The sequence below is a fragment of the Triturus cristatus genome, chromosome 4_1 (assembly GCF_964204655.1).
Source record: "Triturus cristatus chromosome 4_1, aTriCri1.1, whole genome shotgun sequence".
NCBI lineage: Eukaryota > Metazoa > Chordata > Amphibia > Caudata > Salamandridae > Triturus > Triturus cristatus.
In genome coordinates this window covers 1100972724-1100989564 of record NC_140585.1, presented here as the reverse complement: position 1 = coordinate 1100989564, position 16841 = coordinate 1100972724, and positions in this window count along the sequence as shown.

Genomic DNA, 16841 nt, shown 5'->3' with positions numbered 1-16841 from the left:
CGCTTCATGGCGTCCACAGACCTACTACCTCATGTGACGGACGCGCAATACATGGGCCGCACGCACTCGGACCACAATCCACACTTCGTGTCCATAGCCTGGGCCCGCCCACATCCCCCTGTCCCTACATGGCGCCTACAGCCAGCGCTGTTGCTAGATGCGACTTTTCGCGCTGCCCTGCTCGAGCGCACCGCGCAATATTTCGAGGACAACACCGATACGGCAACTGACACAAGGGTGGAGTGGGACACCTTCAAGGCAGTGATACGAGGCCACTGTCTACACACTCAGGGGCAGATACGGCATCAGCTGGAGAGAGACCTGACCAGGCTGGAGTCGGGCTTGCTTGCACAGGAGGGGGAGGCTGCGGATGGAGACGGGGGCCCACTGCATGAAGCCCACACGGAACATACGCGCCTTTTGGAGCGACTTCGCAATGTCAACTATGCTGCGCATTCGGCGAGAACTCACCATCTCGGTGACAGACCGGGCAAGCTTTTAGCGTGGCTGATCTCGCGGGACGCCCGCTCTGCCCCGGTGACGGCTATACAGGACGAGGGGGGGGAACTAACGTACACGCAAACTGGCATCCATGACACCTTCACTGTCCACTATAACGCATTGTATCGCTCCCGTCTCACAGTCCCTTACTCTGACATCACCGACTATCTCTCCCCCCTGCCAATGCCACAGTTGACTATTGCACAGCAAGACGAACTTGGCGCCCCGCTGGAGGCGGACGAGCTCAGAGAGGCCATCTTTCAGCTCTCCAATGGGAAAACCCCAGGCCCGGACGGGCTACCGGCTGAATTTTACAAGGCTGGCTCGGACATCCTAGTCCCGGAGCTCCTGCGAATGTATGCAGCGGCGGCGGAGGGTGCTGCTTTGCCCCCGACTTTGAATGAGGCCACACTGGTCTCTATACTTAAGCCAGGCAAGGACGGCACGCAAGTGGGCTCTTACCGCCCATTGGCTCTGCTAAACACAGACTATAAAATCCTTGCTTCTGCGTTGGCTAGGAGGCTGGCCCCTCATGTACCTGCTCTTGTGCACCGGGACCAAAATGGATTCGTCCCCACACGCCACACCTCCTACAACATCCGCCGGCTCTTTCGGGTACAGGAATACGCCACGCAACAGTGGCCAAGGGCGGGATGCCTGATACTGGACTTGGAGAAAGCCTTCGACTCCGTTGAGTGGCCGTACCTGAGAGCGGTTGCAGAGAAATACCGGCTGGGGGGGAAATATAACGCCATGATTGACCTGCTTTATAGCAGACCGACCGTCCGGGTCCGCACGGGCCGCATCCTCTCTGACGCCATCCGGGTCCACAGAGGCACCCGCCAGGGCTGCCCGCTGTCGCCGCTGCTGTTCGCGCTGGCAATGGAACCCCTGGCTGTGACACTTAGGGCGCACGGACTGGAATGGGGAATCCCATTGGCAGATGGCCTGCACGCGGTATCTCTATATGCAGACGACCTGCTGCTGTACGTCAGAGACATAACCGCCATCCCTGCCTCCCTCGCTGACGTATTCCGCACCTTCGAGGCAGTGTCGGGCCTGAGGGTTAACTGGGCCAAGTCGGGAGCCTATCCCTTTGGCCCGGAGACGCCTGAGTGCGACGTCCGACTGGGAGGGGACAGACTGCAGTGGCACTCCACCACTTTCTGCTACCTGGGGATTAGAATCTATAGAACCCCGGCAGACGTTTTGGACGGGAATCTCCTCAGAGCGATCACATCTGTTCGTGCGCAGGTTGGCTACTGGAACACCCTGCCCCTCAACGTGCCTAGCCGGGTGGCACTGACCAAGATGATAGTGCTGCCCCGCCTATTGTACTATTTTGCAAACCTGCCCTTGTATGTACCCGCCAAACTGTTCCGCGACCTGGAGGCACTGCTGCGCAGCCTCATCTGGAACAAGGGGAGACCGCGTGTAGCATTGGCCAAATTATACATGCCCACAGACTCCGGGGGCTTAGCGGTCCCTAATATGGAGCTGTACTACCTTGCGGCGCAGATGCAATGGGTGGCGGGGTGGCTGAGCGGCAAGCAGCTAGAGGACACTGCCTCGCATGCGACTGCCTGGACGCGGACACAAATCCACACGCTGTTCCACCCGCTGACCCGCGCGCCCTGCCCCTCCCAGGTCTACCTGGCAGTGGCGCGCAGATGTTTCCAGCGGTGCCTTCGCCTCACACGCGCGATCACACCGTACGCCCCGGAGTTACCGTTATTGGGCATGCCTGGCCCGACGGGACCGCTCACAGAGGCCCACTTGACAGGATGGGAACAGGCAGGAGTAGACACGCTAAGTGACCTATATGAAGATGGCGACTTGCTTACGTTCGCCGCCCTGGCTGAGGGCACGGCGCTCCCGGCGGGGCAGTTCCTCCTGCATGCCTCCCTCATGCAGACACTCACGGCTTCCTGGGGTGACATGGCGGTGGAGCCGCCGACACATACCTTCATCCAATATCTGCACATTATGGGAAATGGCGCGCATGTCATACACTGGCTAGCGCAGGCACTATTGGCGCATTCGCAACCATCCACTTTGGTGCTGAGGGAGCGCTGGGCGACAGACAGGGGCAGAGACTGGACAGACAAAGAATGGGCGATGATACTGGCCAGCCCGACCAACGTTCCACGCAACCCCCGCTTTAAACTCATACAATATTACATACTGCAGCGTGCGTATCTCACACCTGAGAAGATAAACAGATATTTCTTGCGGACGGACGCTGTCTGCCAGCGGTGCTCGTTACCGGGAGCGGACCTTTTACATATGCTATGGCATTGCACTGGTGTGCAGACATACTGGAACGACGTGCTGTCACTGATTGAGCGCGGTGCCGATGGACGGCTACCACGCACGTGGGAGGCATGCATCTTAGGCTTATACAAGCGCACAAAAGCAAATAAAGTGCAGGCGCGCTTTTGGGACATGGGGCTTGTAACGGCCAAACGCCTACTCACCAAGCATTGGAAGGCGACGGCCCCCCCGCACATCAGACACTGGAGGGCCTCCTTCGTAAACTGGGCGCAGGCGGAGAGTGCAGTGCTCCTACGTGAGGAAACTGCAGGGCTCCGGAAGTTCCCCATTGCCCAAATGTGGGATGGCCTCCTTACAGCCTTTCAGGTGGCCTGCCGGAACCGAGGGATAACCTGAGCCTTGGGAGGGCATCGCTGCCCTGCTGGCTGGATGGCGACATCCCTGAGACCATGACGGAGATAGCTCCCGGCCCCCTCTGCTTGCTTACCCCCCTGGCGCCTCTCGCTTATTGTGCTGCAGGGGGCTGCTGCTGGACATCGCCTACAGTGCGTCTACGGCGCGCGCGCGGGGCTTGCTGCCGCCGCCGTTTGAGAGGGCGCGCGCGATACTGGGATACGGGCACACCCGGGAAGATATGACCATTCCGCCCCACTCAGAAGCCCCCTCCTAGGCGTGGAGGAATACCTCCCTCGTACGAGAGGATAATCTAGGACTGCGGACGCAGACACAGCGGGCTCTTGGCCCCCTTTCGACGGCCCCCTGCCCCCCCCCCTCCCACCTCCCCCCCCTTTCCCCCCCCCCCCCCACAACCTGCTGCTCGGCACGCCTCCCATATGGCCCAGCTATGCCCCGCTTGACAGCTACTGTCTCCTCCTACACTGCTGCAGAACGATCCCCACCTCCCCCCCTCCCCTCTTATTCTAGACCCCACCCGAGTTTTCGACCCTAGCCCTGACCCCTCCGTTCATATTACACACACGGGGAGCAGTTCGGCGACTGGCTACGCTCCCTGACCGAACCCGTGTCCAACCACAGAAACAGTTGCTGGAAGCGTTACCCGACACCCCCGAGGCGCTGCCCTACCTAGCGCGCTCTATGTAGCACTGATGAGGCAGCACTGGCGTACACTACGCGCAGACGGCGGCTATGCCTGGCAAACGCGGAATGATCCACTCGAAATGCGCAGAGTTTCACGCCAGGCTTGCACAGGCACTCGGCGGCCTGGGGAGCGCGCCGCTGAAGGGATAATAGAGCGCCATGCGCCGCGCGCATAGGGCTGAGCTGCGAAACGGCACACTGGGCTTGTCGGATGTACACGCTGATATGCGCGTCTTTGTGAGCTATACTGCAACCTCCTCGTCGCGCTCCAGCTTACGCCAAGAGTAGGCCACCAGGGCTCCGTTGCCCGGAGACCTGGGCATTTGGTGGGGAACCTGGTGCCTTGCGCGATTCCCCCTGCGCGCCGCACTGAGGGCTGGCACACAGCGCCCTCCTCTCTTGCAGGCCATGCGCTTCAGATGAGACACGACGAAATACAGAAAAGCACCATCGACCCACTTACACACAATGTACATACCTGATTCCTATGCATATGTTCAACTGTTTACCGCCGCCGGACCTCCGGGTTGTCGGCTAAATGGCTGTGTCTCACCATCCGAACATGTGTATTTTTGTATTGCTGAATTGACGCCTTGGCAAATGACAGTACATTGTAAATTGATGCAACTGCGGTTAATAAAGGGTTTAAAAAAAAAAAAAAAATCAGTGCTTAATTTGTAAAAATATTAAGTGCCAGAGCCCTCATCAAGAAGACACAGCACCTTGTGCCACCCACTGCACCTGCATGCACTGCCAATGGCAGCCTCAACACAACTACAAACCATCACACCCTACTACAAGTGTGACTATTTAGGCTCTTCCAAGTCCTCAAAGGTATAAGAATGTCTTGCGTACCAAGTATTAGTCATTTTTAATGGCTATTGAACGCATTCAACTGCAGTTGTGCTCATCTCGAATTTAGACAAACAGTGCCACCATGTGGCGAATTGTCATAAGTGACGGTGTTGGCAATTAAATGCTAGTGCCCAGCACTGGAAACCACCGGCTCAAATTAAGCACTGTTCACCATCAAAAACAATTACAGGTGCAGCACAAAACTGTGCTGCTCCACACAAGCACATGCGCATCTCTTAGTAAGTATAGGCCTAGATGTTTAATGCTTTTTCTAGTGCTAATATTCTCTTGTATTCTCTTTTCTTTCTCAATAAAAATAACATTTCTACTCATCTAGGTGTGATGAAACTAGCATGTGTGCCACCCCAAATTATGCCATTCATTAGCACAGGGTTTGCACTGCATTTTCTCCACAGTTTACCATGAAAAATACAATGCCATTGTTGGATGCTGCTGTCTGTTTCTTTGGATGATCTTAGCACAAGGAAATTTGGGCCCAAACAAAAGAACCGGCCCAAAGAAGGACATAGCGTTGCTTTAATATAACATGTAATGCACAACTTTCGACAACTGAATGCGCTAGTCTCAGCTCAAAGTTTCTTTATATTCCAGGCTCACAATGGAACTGACCATTGATGAGTTGGAAGCAGATGAAAGCTATAGACATCGAACAACAACTCTGGGCCTTCGAGAGCCTCTGGCAGGGGCATAACTCAGACCCTGAAGGCACTGCGGCAAACAGTGTCCCCCCAAAACATTCAGGGGACCCTCAGCATTTTAGGAGGCCCCCAATCAGCCCAATAAGCTTAAAAAGGGAGGATTCTAGTTAACCAATCATGTCATTAGGAAACCACAAACAAGTGCATTGTGGTGAAAGATGGGAACAGTTTTTCCAAATTTAGAAAAATTAAGATACCACACTCTTGCAGTATAGGGTGAAGATTTGCATGAGCAAAAATGGTAAAAGAGGTGAGACAACCTCAAGATATCAGAGAAGACTCTCTTAGAAACCCGTGATTGTTTGTATGGAATAGAAGCAGACTGTTTGACCCCTTGCTTGCACTTGGTGTCAACAGGTAGGATGATTTGGTGAGCTTTCTGGGCCCACTTTCCTTACCAGATGTCCTCCTCTGATGGATCTTTCTTATCCGCCCTGAGGAGTGAGAGAGTTAGCATTTCATCAATCGATATGAAATAGCGGTGTAACCCATTTGGCTACTCAGTAAGGGCCAGGAATCAATAACTATAGTTAAGAAGGTTTATTACAAATTTATTTTGTGCAGCATGGTGAAATAGAGGCCTAGTCAGGGCAAGGTAAAGCATTAACTTAACAATTCACATTTAATATGCGTGTGAACATTTAAACACAGATGAATACATGTTCTAGTACATTAGATTCACCTTACATGTAACATACAGCACACCTTTAAGATAATCATGTGTAAGTATGGCTAAGAACTATGTGTAAATGAAATATATGTGTAACATTAGTGCACACATTACATAAACTCGTTCTTTTAAAAAAAGAAAACACATTCTGCATATATGAAGATGGCTTCTATTTAGTTTTCAATCATTAAATATTATTCAAGTTATTAAAGAACACATTATGAAAGTCCAATTTCATCTTTATAGTAAGCACATTATCTACTAAGAAAGGATGGTTAATTTCATCAAGACTTCAAAGAATATATCAATCAGTTATGATAAAACACACAAAGTGAGTAAATTCTCCAAAACTACAGTGAATGCAATCTTTAATAGCAATATCAAGTGTAATACTTACATTAATCGTTAAATCACAATGTGCACATGCATGTCATGTATCTGTAAAGTATTTGTAACGTATTTGTGATGTGTAAAGGATGGGCAAATTTGTGTTGTACCACACTACTTTAGTAGAAGTGGCTTTGTGCCACAACCTGTGTTTTTTTAGCAGTTCTGCGCCGGACCCCTTCCTCCTTTGCATAAGTTACAAGGGGGTGACACAAAGCCAGTGGTGGCTGGTATTTAACGACTGTAAGGGGATTGTTTGTGGGGCTTGGGAGGTAGGGGTGAATGGTGGTGGAGGGAAAGAAAAAAAATAAACACTTACCTGTCTGCTAGCTGCCACATCCGCTCCCTCTTCGCCCGCTTCCAAGTCAGGAAGCACATGGCTCCAAGCCTCCCGCTAGCCGATCACAACGCTGCAATGCGGCGTTGTGATTGGTCTGAGCTCCGTGAATCAGTGCTCAGCCAGAGAATGGGAGGCTGGGCATGTTCTCCATACAGGCTGTAATGAGCCTGCATGGACAATATGCAAAGTGCGCATGGCAGTTTGACCAGCCCGAGACGGCCGGCCAAAGCGTCCCGCGCACTTGGAGTGGGTAAACCTCTACTCCCTTGCCCTGCTCTTTGAGCAGAGCAGCCCCCGTCCCTATCCAGCTGAGCAAGGGGAAAAATAAAATGATAATAACACTGAGTTATTATCATTTTATTTTCCTTCTTTGACCTGCTCAGTGGGGAGACACTGCCTTATCTGAGGAGCTGCCAATGCACAAAGCAGTTTTGGTGCTGCTTCAGGGTCAACATTTGGAGAAAAATAGCTTTTGCTCACAGTAGCTGATCGTTGCTGTTGTTCACATCAATTTTTGATGCTTTGCATTTTGTGAGCACCAGAACGAATCCTTTGTAATTCTGGGTCTTAATATCTGACCATTGTAGGAAATGGTGGAGTCACATTAGTAGCTGTTGCATTACCCCAGTTAACTGAAGACAGTGTTGATCTGGGACTGACTGACAGCATAGAAAGTAACTTATGAATAGCTTGGCCTAATATCTAACAACTATAATCTGGCTTCTACTAAGGTGGTTTTAATTAAATTGTGCTCCTAGGTACCTATCTTCTCGGGTAGATGAGTAGTTGACAAGATGTCCCCGCCGGGTCCCGCTACCGCCTCCCAGCTGCTCTTCCCTGCCCCCTTCCCTATTTAATGGCGGCCGCTGCAAGGGAGTGCGAGCAAGACTTCTGACCTCCTGGTCAGAGACCTGCTCTCTCCCCAAGCAGCTCTGCTGTTCTGCCGCTGACTTCGCCTCACCTCCGCTCGTAGGTTCGAGTCCCCTCGCAGGTTCGAGTCTGTCTCTAACTCTGTCTCTGTGATTGTGCCTGTTTCTGTTCTTTCATCTGTCTTTTTCGGTATTTCCTGTATTTGTCACCTCTGTTTTCTGTCTTATTTTTGCCTGTTTATTTAATTTTTGTGCCTGGTTGTCCCTATTGTTGTTGTCCTCCGGGCCAGCTTGCTGTCCTTTCCTGCTGCTGCTGCCACAGCGGCCCCTCCCCCCTGCAGGTTCCCACTCCCGCAGACCAGCTGCACTTCCTCCCCCTTCCCTATTTAATGGCGACCGCTGCTAGCGTGCCAAAGGTGCGCCAAAGGCACGTCCGTCTGCGACCGTCCGCGACCCGACCACGACCAGCACTAGGGACCCTGGATCTCCGACCTCCCACCGCTACGACTCAGCTGCCCTCCTCGCACTCAACCCCGGAAGGAACAGCAGCTGCCAGCTATCTACACCGAACACCACCCACAGCCAGTTCTCCTGCCGTCACTGCCGCCGAACCTTCACCACCCTCCGCACCACCATGACCGCCGCACCCACACCGGACGCCAGCACCACCGTAGCCCTGAAGTGCAGCCTCTTCAACGTGCGCTCCCTGCACCGACATGCCACAGAGATCTGGAACCTCCTCGACACCATCTGGCCAGACGTCGCCTTTTTCACAGAAACCTGGATCAACTCCAACTCCATCTCCTCCCCGACATTGCCACCGCCATCCTCAACAGATACAAGATCCAGAGGAAAGACCTCCCCAACCGCCCAGGAGGAGGACTCGCCATTGCACACAAGAGCTCCCTCAGACTCCCCACCTCCAGCATGAGCGACTCACTGTCCACCACCGAACACCTCTATTTCCAGATACAGACCAGCCCCAGAACCACCCTACGTGGCACCCTCACCTCCAGGCCCCCTGGACCTCGAACAGCATTCACTACTACCATCGCCGACCTCGTCCCACCCCACGCCAGCGCCTCCATGGACTACATACTACATACTCATCGGAGATCTCAACTTCCACCTCAACAACCTCAATGACCCCAATTCCTCCACCCTCATGGACAACCTTGCCAACCTCAGAATGAAACCCCTCATCATGACCCCCACCCACAAGGCAGTACACACCCTCGACCCCATCTTCGCAGGAGGTCACAGCATCCACTTCAGCCACACCACGCAGCCCCTCTGGACGGACCACCAGTGCGTCTACTTCTACGTCAACAAGATCACCACCCCCAAACCTGCACCCTACCCACTGTGAAGGAACTGGAGCAAGGTCACATAGCAGCACCTCAACTCCACCCTCAACCGCGACGCCCCCTCCACCTTGACAGATGCCAACCTCGCTGAAAAGAATTACACAGATGGATAACCAACTGCGCAGACAAACTTGCACCCCTCCGCAATCCCGACAGACATCAATCCAGAAATTCCACCTGGTACACCGCCGACCTCCAAGAATCTAGACACACCTGCTGACGTCTCGAGAAGAATTGGTGAAACAGCAAAACTTCGGAAGACCGCACCACATACAAGGACGCCATGGCACAATACCACCAACTCATCACATCAACCAAAAGGACCTTCATCCAGAACAAGATCACCACCAACTCCAGCAGTTCGGAGGAACTCTTAAGCATCATCCAATAATTCACTAAACCCCCCAGCGAGGCCACAGACATCACCCCCTCCCAGGACCTCTGCAACAAACTCAGCATCTACTTCTACCTGAAAATCCAGTCCCTCTGCGACAACTTCAATGAACTGACACCGTACGGCGAAACCACTCACTCCTCCAGCCTCACCAGCCATGAAAGGCATCCATTCTGGAGCACCTACAGACCCCTGCCCTCCACACATCTTCCACAGAGCTGCAGCCGCTATAGCACCGGAACTCAGACGCACCATCAACACCACCTTCAAAACCAGCAGGTTTCCCAACGACTGGAAACATGCAGAAGTCAAGACCTTACTCAAGAAGCCCTCGCCAGATCCTTCGGACCTCAAGAACTACCGACGCATCTCCCTCCTCCATTTCGAGGCCATAGTCACATAGAAGACCGTCAACGCCCAACTAATGAAATTCATCGAAGACAACTCCATTCTCGACCCCTCCCAATCCGGATTCCGCAGCAACCACAGCACCGAGACCACCCTACTCACCGCCACAGATGACATCCACACCCTCCTCGACCAAGGCCATACTGCGGCCCTGATCCTACTCGACCTCTCCGCAGCCTTCGACACCGTCTCCCACCGCACACTCACCGCCAGACCTCACAAAGCCGGCATACAGGGAACTGCCCTTGAATGGTTCCGCTCCTTCCTCACCAGCAGAACCCAAAGAATCAGACTGCTGCCCTTCCTCTCTGAACACACAGAGATCAACTGCGGAGTACCTCAAGGATCATCACTCAGCCCGACACTCTTCAACATCTACATGACCCCCCTTCGCTGCCATCGTCAGACAGCACGGACTCAACATAGTCTCCTACCCGATGACAGCCAGCTCATCCTCTCCCTCACCAAGGATCCTGTCAGCACCAGACTCTGCTTCCAGGAAGGAATGAAGGACGTCGCATCCTGGATGAACAACAACTGCCTGAAGCTAAACTCGAAGACAACAGAGGTCCTCGTCCTCTGACCCTCTCCCACCGCATGGGAAAACATCTGGCGGCCCACCGCCCAGGGCAGCACTCCCACCCCCACGGACCACACCAGGAACCTCGGCATCATACTCGACTCCTCCCTCTCCAAGACTCGTCAGGTGAACGCTGTCGCCTCCACCTGCTTCAACACCCTCTGCATCCTTCTCAAGACTTTCAAATGGATCCACCCAGAATCAAGAAAGACGGTCACCCACGCACTCATCACCAGCAGACTGGACTACTGTAACACCATCTACACCAAAATCAACAAGTCTCTGCTCTGCAAACTCAAGACCATACAGAACACCGCAGCCAGACTCGTCCTCGGCATCCCTCGACAGGCACACATCTCCCAACACCTGCGAGACCTCCACTGGCTCACCGTCGAGAAGAGGGTAACCTTCAAGTTACTCACCCACGCCTACAAATGCCTCCACAATACCTCAACGAAAGAATCTCCTTCCACGCACCTAAGAGAAACCCCCGATCCGCCGACCTCGCCGAAAAACTGCGTATTCACAGATCCAGAACGGGCGGTAGAGCCTTCGCTCACGTCGCGGCCAAGACCTGGAATGAGCTGCCTATCAACATCAGACGCGCACCTCTGCACGCCTTCAGGAAGACCCTCAAGACCTAGCTCTTCGATAAGCAGTAGCTGTTTAACTCCCCCTCCCGCGCGTCTTGAGACCTTCACGGGTGAGTAGCACGCTTAACAATTCCCTGATTGATTGATTGAAGATGTCAGAAGGAAACATGATAGGGGAGGGGGGCAGATGTGAAGTAGATACTCGCACTCCTAGATAGTTAAGCGTAGACGAGCAGTGCCATCTTGTGTCAAAAAGCGAAGAGACAATGTGAAGGTAGGAGGAACAAAGAAAATGTGTTTGTCACCCAAATCTAACGTAAAATGAGAGACTGAAGGTGGAAATTAAGTCTCCAAGGGAGGCAATGTGGAGGCAGGAGATAATAAGCTAGCACAAACTGAGAGAGCAATAAAGGAGTCTAAGAAAGAGCAGTTGGGGTGTAGGAAGAAAGAAAATGGAGGGTGTAATCCTTGATGCCAAGGGTGGCAAGTGCTGAGAGCAAGATAGAGTGGCTGACATTTTTAAATGCATCAGAGCAGTTTATGGGATTCAGAACAGACTTGATTGTATTGTGTGGAAACAAAGAAGTTAGAGAAGTGCATGAGTGTTGTTTCACTTGAATGGAATTTACAGGTTTGAAGAGAATTAAGTATGTTGAAAGAGGATAGATAATAGGTGAGCCGGGGCTGGTGTCCTGAGGGGTTGCAGAGGCTTGACATACTCCTAATGTAGAAAGACCAACCAGAGAAACTGCTGGGATGGCAAAGGGCTGCAACGTTGCTCTGGACAGCATGACCCCTACCCCAAGTTCCTCATAACAAGCTCAGTGAGTTTTTGGACATTTGCCTGAGCAGACTTGACAATCATGCTTGCCCCTGAGGGTTTTCTGGGACAAACAATGTGACCCAGTCCCAGAGAGGGGCATTGTGATCTTTTACTAAGCGTCACTACTCACTGGGCTGCAGAAGACTGACATTGTGGCCACAACAGATTATAATAGTGGGACAGGCGTTTTTAGTGTTGCCCGCCACAAAGAGTTGCCTACTGGCCTATTCTATGCACATTCCCTCCATCTATGTAGCACATGGATCACACATGTGTGTACCTCATGTGTCTTCAGTAGGCTGTCGCATCAAGTGTGTCTATTTACATGTGGATGTGGTCCCACATGGGTCCATGTTGACATCATGCACTGGAATGGATTTAACATGGGGGCTTGGAGAGAGCCCCAGCCAGCAGTGTGAAGTACAAGGCTTCTTGTCAGTACTTCTGAAGCTCTTTGAAATGGACAAGACATGAGATCATGGATGACAGGAGACCGGGTCTTTTTTTAACTGTAGGGAACACAAATGCGCCCTTCCTGCTTTATTCTTTTCCAGATGTGGTACCCACACGACAGTGAGCGGTGGTTACGTGGGAAGCCTCTTCCTTTGGGCCTTTGTTTTGGGTCTCCTTGATAAGAGACTCCATCCTATCGACCTACTGACACTGTAGACAAAGGCCATATTCGGACCAGTCCAGGAGGAATAATACACAGAGGGCAAGAACTCCCTAAAATTGGCCCCAGAGCTGGGACTTTAAAATACACAAACACTGTATCCAAAATTAGTATACATATGAGGCAAAAAAACATTCACCCAGTGTTCCGATATTTCTCTACCAGATTCTCGAGCCTCACAGCAGTGGTGACCAAGAAGTTCTTTTGTTTTCCAGGGTTGAGGTATTGACTGCCAACTCCCCTTGCCAGTTTCAGGACCAGAAATCAGGGGAATTCAACAGCCTGCCAAGGGAAGCCTTCTTAAGGCCTTACTTGAAGGAAAGAGCAGATCCACTGCTTAGGAGGGACATTGTAGGATGCAGTACCAGAATTTCTTTGTCAAAACGCATACTTCTTGAGTCCTAAATATAACATTTACAAAAATATCACATCATTGAAAGTAATAATAATCATCATCCCATGGTATGACTTTTTGTAAACAATTTTTAAGCCACAGTGTTTGTTACCCGATAGATCTGTATTCAGTATTTTGACATATAACCCATTGGAAGTGCCCTTGCACAAGGAAGACACTGCCTAGAAGAGGAAGGCTCTTAAGGAACTGAAGCAGGACAAAATGAAACTGCTTGCTGCAACCTGGGGAAGGACCTGCATTGCTCAGCTGAAAGCTGAGGCCTGGAAGACCCAGGTATCCACACAGCATCTCCTGAAGCAGGAGTGCCCATAACTGCATGGCACTCACGGAAACCGACTGTGCGTTTTGTGGATTCCTGCAAAGGAAAGCAAGCGCTTAGAAGTGTTGGGTGCTAAGGAACTATGAGAGCAGTCACTGGTATCAACTGACGAACAAGTGGGCAGGAATCTAACATCAAAGACAGCAGTTAAATACACTGTTCTTCAACAGGAAATGGGCAATATAAATGTATGTGCAGAACATTTTTTATGGACATTATTGTGCAGCTAAACTAACTCTTCTGTAAATGGGGAACATAATAAAAAAAAAAGAAACTACAATCATACTTATTTTGGTGACCAGAAGGCTCTGCAGACAGAAGCCTTATATATCCTGCGAGTAAGTACCATATCTAAGCTAGAGGTAGATGAAAAAAATGTTTTTTATACATTGTTATAGAAAAGGATCTTTGGGATGGCTGGGAATATTCTACTCTGAGGGCAGCAGATGCAGTGTAAATAAGTTGTCCTAGACCTTTAGGGCATCTTTCTTATTAGCAGAATGGTGAAAAAAAGGACATTGTGAATAATGATCATTGGCGACTGAGAGCACATCTACCATGATTAAAATAATATGAGTATGTTTTGGGCATAATAATATTTTGGGCCAGATTTGTTGTTTGGTGGATGGGCACCCTGTACTCAAATATCTAGATACCCTATTACAAATGCATTAGGATATAATGTACATGTAATCAAGCTATGGGATACCTGTCACATCTGTCACGCTCTATATCAGACATGTCTGCACCATCATAATAGAAAAGGAAACAAGTAAAATGCATGTGTGCCATTGTGAGCATAGATGTTGGGGCCATCCTCATAAAAGGGGCAAAATATACCTCTGTTTTAGTAATGATCAGCTCTGGTGCAATAGCTTTCCAGGCTGAAGGCACATTTACTTTTGCCTGATTGGGCTCTCCCCTTCCTCTAACAAAAGACAGTTTATGTAAGTCATTTTGTGTACCTGGGTGCCTTCATGTGGATTTGTGCAATAACCTTTTGCCGTTACTCAGAGTGGCCTTAATGTAGCACTGGCCTTGCTTTTCTGAACAAAGGAAGGAGGAAGGTATGTTCTGCCTATGATTCAATATGGTATGGTTTCTAATTATTTTGTATAGAACCTGTATCTGTAGAAATTCAAGAAGGATTGGCAGGAAGTGATTGATGGGTCATTTGGACAACTTTCCTATATATTAGCAGGACTATCACAAATTGTTCTGTTAGTGAGTGAGGCTGGTGCTAAAGTTACTTGTTTTCGTCATCTTTTTATGATAATTCATTCGTTTTCTTTAGCTCACTAAGAGTTGTTTCTTGCATGGTTGAACTGTGGCAGTAATCCAGCTACTGCCAGGGTGGCTAACGATGTTCCATGATGGGTGGAGGCATGAAAAAGTTTCAGGATATCCACTTAACAGGAACAGTAAACTTTTATAAAATTAAACTGAATTGGAATCATTTACATATCCAATGGTATTCAATGTTTAACACATTTGTATCTCCTATTCTTCCATTTGCAACTACTAATTTTAGGTCCGGCTACAGATAGTTTATGTAATCAAAACTCACACAAATACACAAGGTGGGCGTTGGGCCCCCTACAGCCATTGGCAAGTTCGGATCAGCACACTTCAGACATTGCTTGTTTGGTGGTCACTGCATCAGCATGGCAACGAAGTGGCGATCTTGGGTCCCTGTCCAGGTGTTAAGGGATCCTCTCACATGGGTGAATGTGCACATATCCAAATGTACTAGTGTAGTGTGATTTTTAAAAATATCTTTTATTGTAATCCTTTGATTAATACAATAAACTTTATTACTACTGTAGTGGCGCACATCTCTCAGCACTGCCTTTCCCGACACGTGCAGCCATCAGTAGCACAACCCAAACACAAGAAAGATTGACTTAACCAAAGATAGTACTACTCTTGAGCAAAATAGCATCTCTTTCTGTTAGGGTTACTTTTGTTCTAATAATCTTTATTTTAATACCTGTGAACAGCACTATATTGGAAATTGTGGAATTAAATGGAAATGTTGCACATGTAACATTAAAGTAATAGCAGTGCTGTTCTCACTTTATGTTCATCAAGCAGCAGTATGAGCCTAAAAAGTGGTTAGAAGGAAGAAGTGGTAGTAGCACTCAAGAGCAAAACAGCGTATTTGTGTATTTGACTATGTTTTGAGTAAACAGAAAGAGTTTAGATCAAATTTAGAGTTCTCTGCCTTGTTTAGAAGAACTTGCATTATCTGTTCCAAAATGGCGATAGTTCACGTTGGAGGAAAACAGTGGCAGGTGGAATTTCTCCATGTTATTTTGAGAGATATCACCAAATTAGATATATTCAAATATACATTGAAATGTGGTACTATATTAAGATTAGTTTATAATTCTGGATTGGGCAAAATGTTTGTATTTGAAGGGGTATGGTTTACTTATACTATTGTGTGATCCACACCATCGAGTTTGGGCAAGGTGGCAAGATGGAAATATATCCCTCACACACTTGGGCAAGGTGTAGGAGGAAATGCACAGTCTGCCACCGCTTTGGGCAAGGTGTAAGTAGGAAATGAGATGCTCCCTACCCTTGGGTGATTATTGTGGTTTATTTCTTAAAAACTGACTTGGTTCAAAGGGCGGTTTTCAAGATCACTGCTTTGGGGACATAGGCGTTGAGGAGTACCTTATACATCACCAACATTTGCCATCGAAAGAGTGGCATGCGGTGCCTTTACCACCCAGGGGTATAAGACTTTACCCCAGAGGGTAAAGGTACCTAATCACGGCCAAAGAGCGAGATTTTTCTGTATTTCTCCCATGCCCAATGGTGTGGAGGTATATTTTTTCTTGCCCAGAGGCGGGGGTATAATTAGGCTGTTCCCCCACTTTGCCCTAGGGAGGGGGTAAAAAATAACAAAATGAAGAGGACCAGATGCAAGTTACCCTGCTCTTCTCTGACTTGCCAAATGCCATAGAAGGAGAATCAGGGCAGCTCAGAGTAGCACTAGCCCCTGTACAAAAGTGACATGGGCTTAGATTCCGGTTAACCCAAAGTGTGAACCTAAATAAATTCCCTGTCTAGGAGACACCGTGGACAGGTCACCAGTCCTGCAGATTACAGAGGCCATGCAAATATGTTTTCCAGTTGTGGTTGCGCTTGGGGAGTATGGCTCCTATGCTGTGCCCGATGTCAGGGTAGCATCGAGTTTCCATGTGGCCAGATGTCCCTAACCTCCTCTCTAGCCGTGCTCTGTATCTAGAGAGAAGAGCGAGGGGTGAACCCAATATACCCTTGAGGGCTTGGGCAGATAAATTGAAAAGGTAGGAATGCCAACAAGGGATTTTATTTGAAACACACTAATTACTTGTACCTTTCAAAAAACTTAATTGGTAGGTGTATTTAAATGAGTTAACACCAAAGTGAGGTCAATCAATTGATCTAATCATCAGCTATAAACAAAACAAACACACGGGGATTCAGATTTGTGAATTAAACACAATTCTTTTTATATATCCATCAAAAGATAAAAAGGAGTACAGGTGAAACAACAGTTTGG